Source organism: Saccopteryx leptura, chromosome 13 (genome assembly GCF_036850995.1).
Source record: "Saccopteryx leptura isolate mSacLep1 chromosome 13, mSacLep1_pri_phased_curated, whole genome shotgun sequence".
NCBI lineage: Eukaryota > Metazoa > Chordata > Mammalia > Chiroptera > Emballonuridae > Saccopteryx > Saccopteryx leptura.
In genome coordinates this window covers 55452472-55469864 of record NC_089515.1, presented here as the reverse complement: position 1 = coordinate 55469864, position 17393 = coordinate 55452472, and the positions used below count along the sequence as shown (strand labels likewise).

The window sequence follows — 17393 nt, the reverse complement described above, 5'->3', positions numbered from 1 at the left end:
ACCAGCACGTTCAGTGCCCCAGGGACTGTAAGAGTGAGGGGCAGCTTCCCCCCTGTCACAGTCACGCACACACCACTCAGCAGATCAGCCTCTGAGCGCCTCCCTTCTGAGGGTCAGACCCTGTGGGGCTCTCTGTGAGTTTCCATGGATCAGAGGCTCCTGTTGGATGGCCCGGTCCTTGTTGGCCTGGTGCCCCTCTTGCCCTCGAGTCCTAGGAGTTCAGAGTGTGCGGTAGAGGTCGAGGCCCAGCGAGCTCCCAGTGTGGATCTGTGTGGATGAGGGTTCCGCTTCAGAATGACCCCCGGGTGGTCCAGCTTAGACACCGAACCACAAAACTTCGTGGTTCCCGATTAGAGCCTGTTACCCAGCAAGGAGCGACACCTGTCCTTCCCTTTTGCCTTGGAGAGGAATGTGGGGCTCCCCAAGGTCTGGGCGATGCATCGCCGAGATCGGGCCCCAGTGTTGCCGTGGGAAGCCCCTCTCTGTCCAGTTCTTGTCCGGTCCCCATGCCCGGTCACTGACCGTGGATTGTGTCTGTTCCAAGCTGAGCTGTGGATGCTGCGTTGGCGGATGGGCCCAGACAGGGTTGCAGAAGGAGGACAGGTCTGAGTGTTTGTCCTTTTCCCGGGGACTGCAGTCAGCCCTGGTAAAGCTGCCTGGGGCTCCCCAGTGTGCGCCAGGTCCTCGTGTGTGTTGCTGGGGAACGTGCCTCGTGTTAATTCAGTGTCTCCTCTGTTTCCGAGAGGGGAGCCCGGTGGTTTGGTTTTCAGCACCTTGAGGACCCCCCCCCCCGATGGTGCAGCCCATGGGCCACCCAGCCAGCCCCAGTGCAGCTCTCCTAGGGGAACATTCTCTCGGCCCCTGTGTCCTGTTACAGTCTGGAGATTTTTATGGTCAGAATAGTTCTCTGGCCAGCTGCATTTTCCTGGAAGAGGTGTCTCACACCCTCCTCCTCCGATAGGTTAGATATTTTGCTGGAAGCCTTAGAGTGTGAGTAACTGGGATGTCACGCTTCATGTAGGGGACTCACGGCTGCCTTGGAAAAGGCCCATTTAAAAAAAAAAAAAATGTAGAATATGTGTTTCTTTCTTTGTGAAAAGAAGCATGTGAGTTTCAGGAGTTTGTGTGTGGTGTAGCCTGCCCAGGTCGGGGTCAGTTGTAGACCAGCGAGTGATTGATTCACGCAAAACCCGAGTGTTCTCTGGGCTCCCTGCCGTGTGTGGGGCGCGGCGATGGTGGCATCCTCGCAGCCTTATCTGGACACACGGAGGATTCCGGATGCCGTGCACAGGGCCTGGCTTTTGTCAAAGTAGCCAAGGGCTGGAGCATCTCCGTGGAAGTCCGGGCCGGGTGTCTCCCTGGATGAGAGAGTGCCCGGTTCCTGGAGGGGAATATGCTCCTGGTTCCAGTCGTGTTCTACCCTGGGTCACGGTGCAGCAGCCACTCTTGTCTGGTCACCTGCTGCCCGTGAGGGCAATGAGACACAGTCAGCACGAGGAGTCACCCAATGCCACGTGCGTGCGCTGGTTCTGTTGTTCCGAAGGTGGCTGGTCGCTGTCACGTGCGGCGTAGGTGTGGCAGCTGGTGGGGACACGGTGCCCACACGGACGTCACACCCACGGTCGGAAAGGCAGAGGGTGGACGTAGAGTTGGTGTGATTTTTTTCCGAAGGAGCAGTTGTGAGAGGTGGAGTCCATGGACTATTTTAGACAGAGAGTTCTCATCCTCCCCTCTCAGACCCCTGGTTGGGAAGCGGGCATGATAATAGTGACCTGGGACAAAGGTGTGCTTAGTAAGGTGCCAGTCCATGTGGACACCATCGACCCCTCGGGGTCTCACACACACCTGCAGTCACTTCTCAGGGACAGAGGTGCATGACAGACAGGTGCAAAGCTCACCTGGGGGAAAGGTTAGCCTGATTCTTGTTACCCGAGAACCTGGGCGCATGTCTCAAATGAGCGTGTGATTTCTCTCCACGTCCCAGGCGGAGTGGCCGTGCAAGGTTCACCGTCAGCTGTGAAGAGATGACCTCCCTCTCCCTCGGTGACAGGAGGTGTGTGGGCGTCCCGGAGGAAGTGTGCCCATGGCTGTGCCCCGTGCCCGTGGATCACTCGGGCAGGTGAGCCTTCCTGTTCCCCTCTTCTCCCCGGTCAGTAACACAGGACGCCGGAACGTGCTCGGATCGATGATGAGTCCCCTCAAAAACATTCCTTGGAAAAGCTGAACAAAATGAGTGAGAACCCCAACCGTCGTTCTCATCGGATCTGAGGTCCACCAGCACGTTCAGTGCCCCAGGGACTGTAAGAGTGAGGGGCAGCTTCCCCTGGTCACACACATGCACGCAGAACAGGGGTATCAGCATCGGAGAACCCCTTGAGTGACTGTCAGTATTCTCTTGTCATTAGCTGGGTGTTTATGATCAATGGCGCACAGGTTAATGGGCGAGTCAATGTCTTTGTCTTGTCAGGTGGCTCTTATCTAGTTTGAAAGTTCTCTAGTGTGGTCATGACACAGCCCCAGTAAGACAATGGCACGTCTGTGTCCTGACCTGGATCTTGCTTCAGATGTAGCCCTTGGGGTTCTGTCTGTGGAGGTGGAAAGCTCCTGTACTTCCTGATTAGAGTTCTAGAGCTGATCGTAACGGTACCTGACTTGACTTCGGGCTAAGTGAGGACATTGCAGCTACCTTGGGATTGGGGGCCATTGGCAGCTCCTGTAATTCAATGACACACCCAGTCCACATGCATGGTGGGCACCCCTGGGCTGTTTTGTAGAACTAGCTCTGCTCTCCAGATAGGGTGTGACTGATGTCCTGACAGGGAACCAGAGGTCAAGAACAGAAAAGGTCACAGTGACGTTCCATGAATTTCCACATGGGCACCATATAGACTGTCAGCATTCCAAACCCTGCAGTCTTCCTATTGAATTTTCATTGTGTCCATGTGGTTTTAGGATGAGTTGTTGGGACGAATGGCCATGTTTTGTCCACTTGGCTGGCACCCATTCAGGGCCCAATGAGTAGGGAGTGGGGTCAAGGCTGAGGCCCTGTGAGCTCAGGACCCGGACCTGTGTGGGCCAGGTTCCCAGTGCAGATGTTGGATCTGGGGTGTTGTGTTCAGGAAGGGAGGAAGGGGAGTTAGTTCTACGGTTTCTGACAGCCCATGCCAGACCAGCGCTGTTACTTTCTGGGGCCTGGTCAGGAACGGGAGTCCCAGAGTGGGCGTGGCCGGGCAGAGGGGTGTGGCTGTGTTGCTGCAGCTCCCTGCTCCTGGGTTTACCACACTCACCCCGTCCTCCTGGAGGACGGTCACCAGGGACGGTTCTGGGGACCAAGGGCAGAGTCATCATGATGTTCTGATGATGTGTACGATGACGTGATCGGGAAAGGCTGAGGGGCAAAGGTCAGGTCCTGTGTGATTCCATCAAGTGGCATGGGACACGATGTCTTCTTCTGCACAAGACGAGTGTATTAAGTTTTCAGGGATATTTCTGGCCCTCCATGAGGCTGTCCCTTGGTGATTAAGCAGAACACATGGTGGTTCTCAATCTATGTGGCTGTGGCACCTAAGCTTGGTCACGTGACATCCCCACATGAGCGTAGTGGCAGAAGTCTTCAGGGTGTGTTGTGCTGTGCCTTACGTGACACACGAAATTGGTCGTGTCGGTTCCCGAGGAGTCATGTCCTGCGGTTCGATTTTCGGTGCCATGAAGATGTGCCCAGGCCTGTGACTTTAGGGCAGCCAGCTCTGGTCCAGGTGGCAGAGAAAAACCATGTTGACCCTTTGCTCTTTTGAGAGAGACATGGATATTTTTATGTCATGGTATTCCCCCGAAGATGATCTGAGTACTCTTTTGGCAAGGGTGGGTTCTATTATGTTCCCATGGGTGATATATTTTGTGGACGAGTGTCGGCATGTCACAGTCCCTGTGCTCCGTGTTACCAGGGTCCCTGCCCGGGTAGATGACCTCCCGGGAAAGGTCCACACGTCTTTGGGAGGAAAATGTGCTTCCTCTCCTTTCTTGCTGTTGTGCACGGAAGAGCATTCGAGCTGTCGTGAGGTCAGTGGTGGTGATGACTGGCCAAGGGAGGTTAGTCCACCCTGAGACCAGTGCTGTTGACTGGCACAAAATGCAAGCCTTCGATAGCTGTACCCAGGCTGTGGCCCCTACTGCGGCGTAGCGATGGAGGCCATGTTTTTGCAGGCATCAGGATCCTCCTTTGGTCAAGGCAGCTACTGCAGACATTTCTGCCGAGGTCGGGTCTGGCATCTTCCTGGATGAGGGAATGCCCAGTCCCTGGAGGGGACTGAGCCCTCAGTTTCAGTGGAGCTCTAATGTGGTTCCCGTCGGGTGCAGAACAGCTATCCTTGTTTTATTTAACCAGATGAGGATTTACGTCACGGAAATGGCGCCGTGAGCAGCGCGTTCGACAGATCTCCCCAAAATCTCAACAAATTTATCAACTAGAAACAGAAAAATTTATCCTCGGAGCATCCCGGCGTTCCACACACACACTGAAAGCGAAAGGACTGTTGCCGACGAGGGAATACGCCTGTGATGAGTCAACCCACACGTGCAGCTGCCCGCGCCGTGGTCCGGAGAGTCCTGGACACCGGAGTGCACTAAGAAGCCGCGCGCGCTCTCCGTGCCGCCGTCCAGGGAGTCCCGGCCACCACCGGCGTGCACTGAGAAGCCGCGTGCGCGCCCCGTGCCGCAGTCCGGGAGGGGCGCCAAACCTGTCTTTCCTAGTCGGGAAATTCTCTCCGTGGGCGGCGCACCTCACCCAGCCATTCGAGCTAACAATCAAGTGTTGGAGGAGGGGCGCGCGCAGGCAGCCTGAAATACTCTCTGGAGCACAGCTGCGGATCCAATCACTGAAATTAGCTTAACCCATGAAATCTGTGCACCCACGGGGCTCTAATTGATAAGATCTCTCCCAGTTCAGCGATCCAAGACAAGAGGCATAATATTTTTCAGTGCCTTTCACTAAAAGGGCGGGGGCAACTTCTGATTGACAGAGCCTCCATATTCAGGGATATACCTAACAAGAGGGACTTGGCAGATATTAAGATCTATACAGCAAGCAGCGACTAGAGCCTGTTCTTCCCAGCCAAAACAGGCTACAAAGTGTGGAAAGCCTGGGTTGAGTGGTCCAACTGAATGGTAGGCGCTGAACAGTCACCTTGACAACAGTTGACTCCCAGCCCCACCTGATTACGCTGGAGGGGATCAGAGCCTTGCCCTGAGTGAGGATAGAGTGGGGATTTCCCAGCTCTTTGAGCCTCTTACTCCCCAGACAGAAGCAGTGGCAGCCTCATAGCTGGATCACCAGGCTGCTAATTCAGGAAGGGGAGACTAGGAGAGAGACTCCAGGAAAGCAAGCTCTCTCATTGTTGGACTCTGCAAACGCCAACAAGCCTTGACTGCCAGCGAGACTAAAGCCAATTATATGACATTGCCATAGAATCCCATCAACTGCAAATCCCTACCTAAGTGTGACACAGGGGCAGAACCTGGGGTACAGAGTCACCGACCAGGAAGACGGAGAGAAAAGAAAAAGGAAGAAGTTAACCTCGCAACATCAAGAAAAATCCAGACTTTATAACTTGTTCCACTAATTCTTTGTTGTTGATGTTTCTTTCTTCTTTCTTATTGCCTTTATTATTATTTGTATTTCCTCCATCTCGGTCCTTTTATTCTCTGCCCATCTTATGCTACCCTTTTCTTGAACTACACTACCCATGAGTGTTACATTTTATTTCTTTTCTTCATCCTTACTCTCCTTTAGGGTTACACTCCAAAACCCTTAACTCTCACTCTCTCCCCTATTGTTTTCTTTTTGGGTTTTTTTTCCCCTTTCCTTTTTTTCTTCCTTCGTTTATCTCTTTTTCTTATTTTTTCCTTTCTATTCGTTTCCTCTTTTCTCCTTTTACTTTTCCTCCCATTTAATCCTCAATCACGAACAAATTATTTAATTTGGGACTCAAGTTTTTTTTTTGTTTGTTCTTTTTTTTTTTTTCTTTCTCTTTTCTGCTTTTGTTCTTGGTTTTCCTTTATTTGTTTGTTTTTGTGGCATTTTGGGTACTTTTTACATTGCTTTTTAACTCAACCATTCCTCCCAACCCAAAGTCTCGATTGTATTTAGTCTTTGCTCCACTTAATACAACAGATTTTTACTTATTATTTTTATTTTTTTCTTCTTTAAATATTATTATTTTTCCTCTCCTTTTTTCTGTTTCCCTCTTATCCCTCTCATTATATCTCTTAGTCGACCATCACTTACAAGCAAATCATTTTATGCTTGTCTAAGATATTCTCCCCCTTTTTTTTTTTTTGCATTTAGTAGGTCCTTACTCCCTTTTTTGCCCCTTGAACTCTTCACCCCAAATCAGGCCTATAACTCCGTTATAGGCAGTTTTTGTTCCATTTAGCATAATATAATTCACAGGTCATCACAATATTTCCCTAAAGAGGTGAGAGGAGGGGAGAAGAAGAAAGAAAAAAGGGGGAAATAATAAATTATTACTTTTTTTGTGTGTGGAGTGTTTTCCTTTTTTTTCCCCTTTTTATTCTTTATTAATTTTAATTAACACTATTAACAAGAGCACCTTCAGATGCCAATAAGAAAAAGGAAATCGAATATTATGGATACAAAAGATAGAGCGGTAACACAAATAGATGTGGAAAAATCTATGGAGAAAAGATTTAACATATTGGAAGCCTTGGAGCCAAATGACAGAGAATTTAAAATAGAAATCTTAAAAATACTCAGAGATATACAAGAAAACACAGAAAGGCAATTTAGGGAAATCAGAAAACAACTCAACGATCACAAAGAATATATTACCAAGGAAATTGAAACTATAAAAACAAATCAAACAGAAATGAAAAACTCAATTCACGAACTGAAAAACGAGATAACAAGCTTAGCTAATAAAACAGCCCAGATAGAAGATAGGATTAGTGAAATAGAAGACAAGCAACTTGAGGCACAACAGAGAGAAGAAGAAAGAGACTCAAAAATAATAAAAAACAAGAAAGCCCTACAGGAATTGTCTGACTCCATCAGAAAGAATAACATAAGAATAATAGGTATATCAGAGGGAGAAGAGAAAGAAAATGGAATGGAGAACATACTCAAACAAATAATAGATGAGAACTTCCCAAGCCTGTGGAAAGAACTAAAGCCTCAAATTCAAGAAGCTAACAGAACACTGAGTTTTCTTAACCCCAACAAACCCACTCCAAGGCACATCATAATGAAGATGACACAAACCAATGACAAAGAAAAAATTCTCAAGGCAGCCAGGGAAAAGAAGAATACAACATATAAAGGAAGACCTATTAGATTATCCTCAGATTTCTCAGCAGAAACTCTACAAGCTAGAAGAGAGTGGACCCCAATATTCAAAGCCCTGAAAGAGAGAAACTTTCAGCCAAGAATACTATACCCTTCAAAGCTATCCTTCAAGTACGAAGGAGATATAAAAACATTCACAAGTACAGAAAAGATGAGAGAATTTATCATCAGAAAGCCCCCACTCCAGGAAATACTAAAGGGGGTTTTCCAACCAGATTCAAAGAACAAAAGAAAACAAAACCACAAGTAACAGCTCCACCAAGAAAACAATAAAACCAAACTTAAACTGTGACAACAAAAGAAAAAAAAGGGGAGAAAAGATGAAGATTAACAGTAGCAAAGGATGATGAAGCGCAGAAATACTCATAAGGAAGGGTACTACAATGAATATGGTAGGTACCCTTTTCATTACTTAATGGTAACCACCATTGGAAAAAACCACCTGAAAAACACTTGACTTAAAAAAGGTAGCAACAGAAGAAAGAAGTATGGAATACAAACAAACAAAAACAAACAATAGAAAAACAAAAGAGAAGAATCAAACAAGATACAAAACTAACAGAAAGCAATTTATAAAATGGCAATAGGGAACCCACAAGTGTCAATAATTACACTAAATGTAAATGGATTAAACTTACCAATAAAAAGGCACGGAGTAGCAGAATGGATTAAAAAAGAAAATCCAACTGTATGCTGCCTACAAGAAACTCATCTAAGCAACAAGGATAAAAAAAAATTCAAAGTGAAAGGCTGGAAAACAATACTCCAAGCAAACAACACCCAAAAAAAAGCAGGTGTAGCAATACTCATATCTGATAATGCTGACTGCAAGACAGAAAAAGTACTCAGAGACAAAAATGGTCATTTCATAATGATTAAGAGGACACTGAATCAAGAAGACATAACAATTCTTAATATATATGCACCAAACCAAGGAGCACCAAAATATATGACAGCTACTTATTGACCTTAAAACAAAAACTGACAAAAATACAATCATACTTGGAGACCTCAATACACCGCTGACGGCTCTAGATCGGTCATCCAAACAGAGAATCAATAAAGATATAGTGGCCTTAAATGAAATACTAGAACACCTGGATATGATAGACATCTACAGGACACTTCATCCCAAAGCGACAGAGTATACACTTTTCTCTAGTGTACATGGAACATTCTCAAGAATTGACCATATGTTGGGCCACAAAGACAATATCAGCAAATTTAGAAAAATTGAAATTGTACCAAGCATATTCTCTGATCATAAAGCCTTGAAACTAGAATTCAACTGTAAAAAAAACAGGGGGAAAAACCCACAAAATTGTGGAAACTAAACAACATACTTCCAAAAAATGAATGGGTCAAAGAAGAAATAAGTGCAGAGATCAAAAGATATATACAGACAAATGAAAATGAAAATACGACATATCAGAATCTCTGGGATGCAGCAAAAGCAGTAATAAGAGGAAAATTCATATCACTTCAGGCCTATATGAACAAACAAGAGAGAGCTGAAGTAAACCACTTAACTTCACACCTTAAGGAGCTAGAAAAAGAAGAACAAAGACAACCCAAAACCAGCCGAAGAAAGGAGATAATAAAAATCAGAGCAGAAATAAACGAAATAGAGAACAGAAAAACTATAGAAAAAAATCAATAAAACAAGGAGCTGGTTCTTTGAAAAGATCAACAAAATCGACAAACCCTTGGCAAGACTCACCAAGGAAAAAAGACACAGGAATCAAATAAATAAAATCCAAAATGAAAGAGGAGAAATCACCACAGACATCATAGATATACAAAGAATTATTGTAGAATACTATGAAAAACTATATGCCACCAAATACAACAATCTAGAAGAAATGGATAAATTCCTAGAACAATACAACCTTCCTAAACTGAGTCATGAAGAAGCAGAAAGCCTAAACAGACCAATCAGCAGGGAGGAAATAGAAAAAACTATTAAAAACCACCCCAAAAATGAAAGTCCAGGCCCAGACGGTTATACTAGTGAATTCTATCAAACATATAAAGAAGACTTGGTTCCTATTCTACTCAAAGTCTTCCAAAAAATTGAAGAAGAAGCAATACTTCCAAACACATTTTATGAGGCCAACATAACCCTCATACCAAAACCAGGCAAGGATGGCACAAAGAAAGAAAACTACAGACAAAAATCTCTAATGAATACAGATGCTAAAATACTAAACAAAATACTGGCAAATCGAATACAACAACATATTAAAAAAATAATACATTATGATCAAGTGGGATTCATCCCAGAATCTCAAGGATGGTTCAACGTACGTAAAACGGTTAACGTAATACACTATATCAACAAAACAAAGAACAAAAACCACATGATCTTATCAATAGACGCAGAAAAGGCTTTCGATAAAATACAACACAATTTTATGTTTAAGACTCTCAACAAAATGGGTATAGAAGGAAAATATCTCAACATGATAAAGGCCATATATGATAAACCGTCAGCCAACATCATATTAAATGGCGTAAAACTGAGGACTTTCCACCTTAAATCAGGAACACGACAGGGTTGTCCACTCTCTCCACTCTTATTTAACGTTGTGCTAGAAGTTCTGGCCAGAGCAATCAGACAAGACAAAGAAATAAAAGGCATCCATATCGGAAAAGAAGAAGTAAAGGTATCACTTTTTGCAGATGATATGATCCTATACATCGAAAACCCAAAGGACTCCACAAAAAGATTACTAGAAACAATAAACCAATACAGTAAGGTCGCAGGATACAAAATTAACATGCAAAAGTCCATAGCCTTTCTATATGCCAACAATGAAATATTAGAAAACGAACTCAAAAAAATAATCCCCTTCACGATTGCAACAAAAAAAATAAAATACCTAGGAATAAACATAACAAGGAATGTAAAGGACCTATATAACGAAAACTACAAGGCACTGCTAAGAGAAATAGAAAAAGACACAATGAGATGGAAAAATATTGCTTGTTCTTGGATAGGAAGAAATAAATATAATTAAAATGGCCATATTACCCAAAGTAGTATATAAATTTAATGCAATTCCCATCAAAATTCCTATGACATTCTTTAAAGAAATGGAACAAAAAATCATAAGATTTATATGGAACTATAAAAAACCCCGAATAGCCAAAGCAATCCTAAGGAAAATGAATGAAGCTGGGGGCATTACAATACCTGACTTTAAACTATATTTTAGGGCCACAATAATCAAAACTGCATGGTATTGGCAGAAAAATAGACACTCAGACCAATGGAACAGAATAGAAAGCCCAGAAATAAAACCACACATATATGGTCAAATAATCTTTGATAAAGGGGCCAACAACACAAAATGGAGAAAAGAAAGCCTCTTCAACAAATGGTGTTGGGAAAACTGGAAAGCCACATGCAAAAGAATGAAACTCGACTACAGCCTGTCCCCGTGTACTAAAATTAATTCAAAATGGATCAAAGACCTAAATATAAGATCTGAAACAATAAAGTACATAGAAGAAGACATAGGTACTAAACTCATGGACCTGGGTTTTAAAGAACATTTTATGAACTTGACTCCAATGGCAAGAGAAGTGAAGGCAAAGATAAACGAATGGGACTACATCAGAATAAAAGGTTTTTGCTCAGCAAGAGAAACTGATATCAAAATAAACAGACATCCAACTAAATGGGAACTGATATTTTCAAACAACAGCTCAGATAAGGGCCTAATATCCAAAATTTACAAAGAACTCATAAAACTCAACAACAAACAAACAATCCAATAAAAAAATGGGAAGAGGACATGAACAGACACTTCTCCCAGGAAGAAATACAAATGGCCAACAGATATATGAAAAGATGCTCAGCTTCATTAGTTATTAGAGAAATGGAGATCAAAACTACAATGAGATACCACCTCACCCCTGTTAGATTAGCTATTATCAACAAGACGGGTAATAGCAAATGTTGGAGAGGCTGCGGAGAAAAAGGAACCCTCATACACTGTTGGTGGGAATGTAAAGTAGTACAACCATTATGGAGGAAAGTATGGTGGTTCCTCAAAAAACTGCAAATAGAATTACCTTATGACCCAGCAATCCCTCTACTGGGTATATACCCCAAAACCTCAGAATCATTGATACGTAAAGACACATGTAGCCCCATGTTCATTGCAGCACTGTTCACAGTGGCCAAGACATGGAAACAACCAAAAAACCCTTCAATAGAAGACTGGATAAAGAAGATGTGGCACATATACACTATGGAATACTACTCAGCCATAAGAAATGATGACATCAGATCATTTACAGCAAAATGGTGGGATCTTGATAACATTATACGGAGTGAAATCAGTAAATCAGAAAAAAACAAGAACTACATGATTCCATACATTGGTGGAACATAAAAACGAGACTAAGAGACAAGAGAGTGGTGGTTACCAGGGGTGGGGGGAGGGAGGACGCTGGAGGGAGGGAGGGAGAGAGTTAGGGGGAGGGGGAGGGGCACAGAGAAAACTAGACAGAGGGTGACTGAGGACAATCTGACTCTGGGTGAGGGGTACGCAACATAATTTAATGACAAGATAACCTAGACATGTTTTCTTTGAATATATGTACCCTGAATTATTAATGTAATCCCATTAACATTAATAAAAATGTATATAAAAAAAAACAACCTGATGAGCCACTGAGGACAATTCTCCTAAATGAACTCAGTGTTGTAGGTGCAGTGGTTTGCCGCTTTGAGAGGAAGAAGGTTTACTTCTGCCTGTGGGTTGTGTCTTGGCGAGATTGGGTTGCTCAGCTCACTGTTCATTTGTTTACCGTAGTCGTTGACTTCCTAGTCAGGAATCTGAGTCTCAGAACGGGGTTGTTCTTTCTTGTGGACAGGGGCAGGCTGGTTTTTATCAAGTGTGCACTACGTGTGCCAGCTTGCAGGGACGACCCCAGCCCTGCGACTAAGGTGATGTGAAATCCACGATGAGGACGAGAATGATCGTACAACCGGTGTGATTTGTTCGGAAGGAGCAGTGGTGAAACAAACCGTGTTTCTTAACCGTTTTAGAAGGTGTTTGAGGTCAAAGTTGTCTTCTGTCTCTGAAGGCCAGTCTTCCTTTGTTGGGAAGCAGGGTGTACCTCTGGGGGACGTGCTTTGTCAGGTGCTGAGTCCTCTGCCCATGACCACATGCACACACAGCTGCATCCCTGCCCTCGGGGTCTCACACACGCCTGCAGTCACTTCTCAGGGACAGAGGTGCACGACAGACAGGTGCAAGGCTCACCTGGGGGAAAGGTTAGTCTGATTCTTGTTACCCGAGAACCTGAGCGCATGTCTCAAATGAGCGTGTGATTTCTCTCCACGTCCCAGGCGGAGTGGCCGTGCAAGGTTCACCGTAAACCGTGAAGAGATGACCTCCCTCTCCCTTGGAGACAGGAGGTGTGTGGGCGTCCCGGAGGAAGTGTGCCCATGGCTGTGCCCCGTGCCCGTGGATCACTCGGGCAGGTGAGCCTTCCTGTTCCCCTCTTCTCCCCGGTCAGTAACACAGGACGCCGGAACGTGCTTGGATCGATGATGAGTCCCCTCAAAAACATTCCTTGGAAAAGCTGAACAAAATGAGTGAGAACCCCAACCGTCGTTCTCATCGGATCTGAGGTCCACCAGCACGTTCAGTGCCCCAGGGACTGTAAGAGTGAGGGGCAGCTTTCCCCGGTCACACTCACATGGGCACCATTCAGAGTGTCAGCATTCCAGATCCTGCAGTCTTCCTGTTGTATTTTCCTTGTGTCCATGTGGTTTGAGGATGATTTGTTGGGACGAATGGCCATGTTTTGTCCACTTGGCTGGCACCCATTCAGGGCCCAATGAGTAGGGAGTGGGGTCAAGGCTGCGGTCCTGTGAGCTCAGGACCCTGATCTGTGTGGGCCAGGTTCCCAGTGCAGATGTTGGTTCTGGGGTGTTGTGTTCAGGAAGGGAGGAAGGGGAGTTAGTTCTACGGTTTCTGACAGCCCATGCCAGACCAACGCTGTTGCTTTCTGGGGCCTGGTCAGGAACGGGAGTCCCAGAGTGGGCGTGGCCGGGCGGAGGGGTGTGGCTGTGTTGCTGCAGCTCCCTGCTCCTGGGTTTACCACACTCACCCGGTCCTCCTGGAGGACGGCCACCAGGGACGGTTCTGGGGACCAAGGGCAGAGTCATCATGATGTTCTGATGTCGTGTACGGTGACGTGAACGGGAAGGGCTGAGTGGGAAAGGTCAGGTCCTGTGTGATTCCATCAAGTTGCATGGGACACGATGTCTCCTTCTGCACCAGCCGAGTGTATTAACTTTTCAGGGATAGTTCTGGCCCTCCATGAGGCTGTCCCTGGGTGATTAAGCAGAATACATGGGGGCTCTCATCTATGTGGCTGTGGCACCTAAGCTTGGTCACGTGACATCCCAAATGAGCGTAGTAGCAGAAGTCTTCAGGGTGTGTTGTGCTGTGCCGTACATGACACATGAAATTGGACGTGTCGGTCTCCGAGGAGTCATGTCCTGCGGTTTGATTCCCAGTGCCTGAAAGATGTGCCCAGGCCTGTGACTTTAGGGCAGCCACCTCTGGTCCAGGTGGCAGAGAAAAACCATGTTGACCCTTTGCTCTTTTGAGAGAGACATGGTTATTTTGATGTCATGGTATTCCCCCGAAGACGGTCTGAGTACTCTTTTGGCAAGGGTGTGTACTATTCTTTTCCCATGAGTGATATATTTTGTGGAAGAGTGTGGGCATGTCACAGTCCCTGAGTTCCGTGCTACCAGGTCCCCTGCCCGGGACAGATGACCTCCCGGGAAAGGTCCACACGTCTTTGGGAGGAAAATGTGCTTCCTCGCCGTTCTTGCTCTTGTGCATGGAAGAGCATTAGAGCTGTCGTGAGGTCAGTGGTGGTGATGACCGGCCCAGGGAGGTTGGGTCCACCCTTGAGACCAGTGCTGTTGACTCGCACAAAATCCAAGTCTTCGACGGCCGTCCCCAGGCTGCGGCCCCTTCTGCGGCGTAGCGATGGAGGCCATGTTTTTGCAGGCTTCAGGATCCTCCTTTGGTCAAGGCAGCTACTGCAAACATTTCTGCCGAGGTCGGGTCTGGCATCTTCCTGGATGAGGGAATGCCCAGTCCCTGGAGGGGACTGAGCCCTCAGTTTCAGTGGAGCTCTAATGGGGGTCCCGTCGGGTGCAGAACAGCCATTCTTGTTTCATTTAACCTGATGAGCCACTGAGGACAATTCTGCCAAATGAACTCAGTGTTTTAGGTGCAGTGGTTTGCTGCTTTGAGAGGAAGAAGGTGTACTTCTGCCTGTGGGTTGTGTCTGATCGAGATTGGGTTGCTCAGCTCCCTGTTCATGTGTTTACCGTAGTCGTTGACTTCCTAGTCAGGAATCTGAATCCAAGAACGGGGTCGTTCTTTCTTGTGGACAGGGGCAGGCTGGTTTTTATCAAGTGTGCACTGCGTGTGCCAGCTTGCAGGAACCACCCCAGCCCTGCGACTAAGGTGATGTGAAATCCATGATCAGGACGAGGATATATGTACAACCTTTGTTTAGAAGGATCAGTAGTGAAAAAAACCGTGTTTCTTAACTCTTTTATAAGGTTCTTTGTTTTGGACCGTAAATGGCAAAAAGTTATTGTAGTTTCGAAACTTAAGCAAAAGTCTAAGTTCTCTTTCCTACATCTCCATATTTGGCTATGATGCTGAGTAGTTGCACCTTTTAGCAACATTTCCACACTTATCAAAATACCCCCTTAAGCCCTGGCTGGTTGTCTCAGCGGTAGAGCGTCGGCCTAGCGAGCGGAGGACCCGGGTTCGATTTCCGGCCAGGGCACACAGGAGAAGCGCCCATTTGTTTCTCCACCCCTCCCCCTCTCCTTCCTCTCGGTCTCTCTCTTCCCCTCCCGCAGCCAAGGCTCCATTGGAGCAAAGATGGCCCGGGCGCTGGCGATGGCTCTGTGGTCTCTGCCTCAGGCGCTAGAGTGACTCTGGTCGCAATATGGCGACGCCCAGGATGGGCAGAGCATCGCCCCCTCGTGGGCAGAGCATCGCCCCTGGTGGGCGTGCCGGGTGGATCCTGGTCGGGCGCATGCGGGAGTCTGTCTGACTATCTCTCCCTGTTTTCAGCTTCAGAAAAATGAAAAAAAAAATACCCCCTTAACATATTAACAGGCACTTTAGAGATTACATATCAAAACTGAAAATTCCCAGTGTGATCTTCATTATTCTCCTAGAGCAAAAGAAATTCTTTACACTTTTATTATGTAAATCTATGCTGCTTCAAGCCTTTCACTTTTGGCCTGGAGCAGCCTGGCTAAATTAACAAGTCTTTTGGATCCAAAATGAGCGTCCTTTACTTATTTCAAACAAAATTATATTTATGTAGGGAAATGAAATTATTTTTATTTTGTTTTAAATACTAGAGCTGGCATTTCCAAAATTATTATTATTATTACTTTTCATGTAAGGACTTAATTCAGGCCTAATAAACAAAGGCACTTAGACTTTAAAGAAAAACTTCACATAAAATCACACAAATCAAGAGTGCAACCCCGGGTTTTAGAGATTAAACTATGGCCTGCTTGATCTTAAGTAAGGCTACCTTAATAGGAACATAATAAGGATATATACTAAACAGAGATCTCTCTCGAAAAATCTCAAGATGGCCGTATTTGATTTCTGTTCAGCAACATCCAAATCAGGCCCCCTTTTGCCCTCTTTTCAAGCAATGGAGCAAGAAAGAAATAAAATGATCTAAAACATTAAAAAAATTAGGTAATAATAACTGAGAAAGGGAAGAGAGCATAGTAAAATAAGCCTCATACAATTGCTCTTGTGAAGTGAGTCTCTCATCTAGAATCATGGTGTCTCACCAGTCGTTCAGGGATCCACCGAGGAGCTTCAGCAGACCTAGGAAACACACACACATATCCTCGGCCCCATAAGAGAACAGGGTCTGGCCCTCGCCAGATTCCTGTGAGTGGGTCCCTCCATCGCACTTCAGGGAAGGCTTTCCTTGCAGGCTTCCAGAGTCTCTAAGCTGCTGAATGACCCTGTACATCAGTATTCACAAAATTTAAAGTAAAAAGAGCATGACAAACAGGATTTGCAGGAGTTTCCTAATACTTAAGTTGCTATTTGGCTCCTAACTCTGAACAAACCTCACAATGCACTAACCAAATCAGTAAGTCTTAAGGATCTACATTCTATTCTATTTAAATGAGTGCTCCTTATAAGTTCTAAAAACATTTTATTTTTTCTAAATATTAGAGCCAGCATTTCCAATTTTTGCATGCAAAAAAACCTTAATTCAATCCTTAAAAACAGACACATTTTGACAGCATTAAACAAAGACTAAACAGAAACAAGAATTAGACGAACCAGACAAACCAGAGAGAAACCCGGGATTTCAGAGCACATCCAGATTAGAAAGATGCCTGCCTGATATTAGTCAGGGCATTTTCTGACAGAGACTGAAGGATGTGACTAAACAAAATCTCCCCGAGAAAATTTGTTCTCAGCAGCTGCTGGGATATTTTCTATAGTCAGATCCAACACAGGTCCCCTGCCTCAACCTCCAGGCAAAGAACAAGAAAGAAACAAAATGATAGTTCAGAAGATCATAGTTAAAACATTAAAGAAAATTAGATCATGACAGGAAAAGCTGTAACTTTCCTAATACCTGAGTCTCCTATCCATTCTCAAATTCTATAGTCACCGTAACTGGCGCTCAGGTTGGCTATGGTGAGATTTCTCCACTACCTCTACGGCCTTTTCATGGAAGTCTAACTTCCACAGCAGATAATCACCCCTGGAGAGACAAGCAAAAGCAATCACTTTCTAGTCATTTGGGGGAAGAGCCTTTGCACTAATACTATCTGATAAACCAAGTGAAAAAGGGGCAGTAGGCCCACACTGAACACAAGCAAGTTTAAGCTCTTTCAGAGTTGTTTTTTTTTTAATTATTATTTCATTTTAGAGAGGAGGGGGGGAGATAGAGAGAGAGAGAGAGAGAGAGAGAG

General features: G+C 45.4%; 2 non-coding genes across 2 annotated transcripts; both read left to right on the top strand.

Moving 5' to 3' along the window:
• The first annotated feature begins 2179 nt into the window (after positions 1–2179).
• LOC136385158 (small nucleolar RNA SNORD116) lies at positions 2180–2273 on the top strand. Its single transcript, XR_010747762.1, has one exon. It is a non-coding gene; the product is annotated as a small nucleolar RNA SNORD116 (small nucleolar RNA).
• Positions 2274–12920: 10647 nt separating this feature from the next.
• LOC136385157 (small nucleolar RNA SNORD116) lies at positions 12921–13014 on the top strand. The gene has a single exon (XR_010747761.1). It is a non-coding gene; the product is annotated as a small nucleolar RNA SNORD116 (small nucleolar RNA).
• Positions 13015–17393: the final 4379 nt, after the last annotated feature.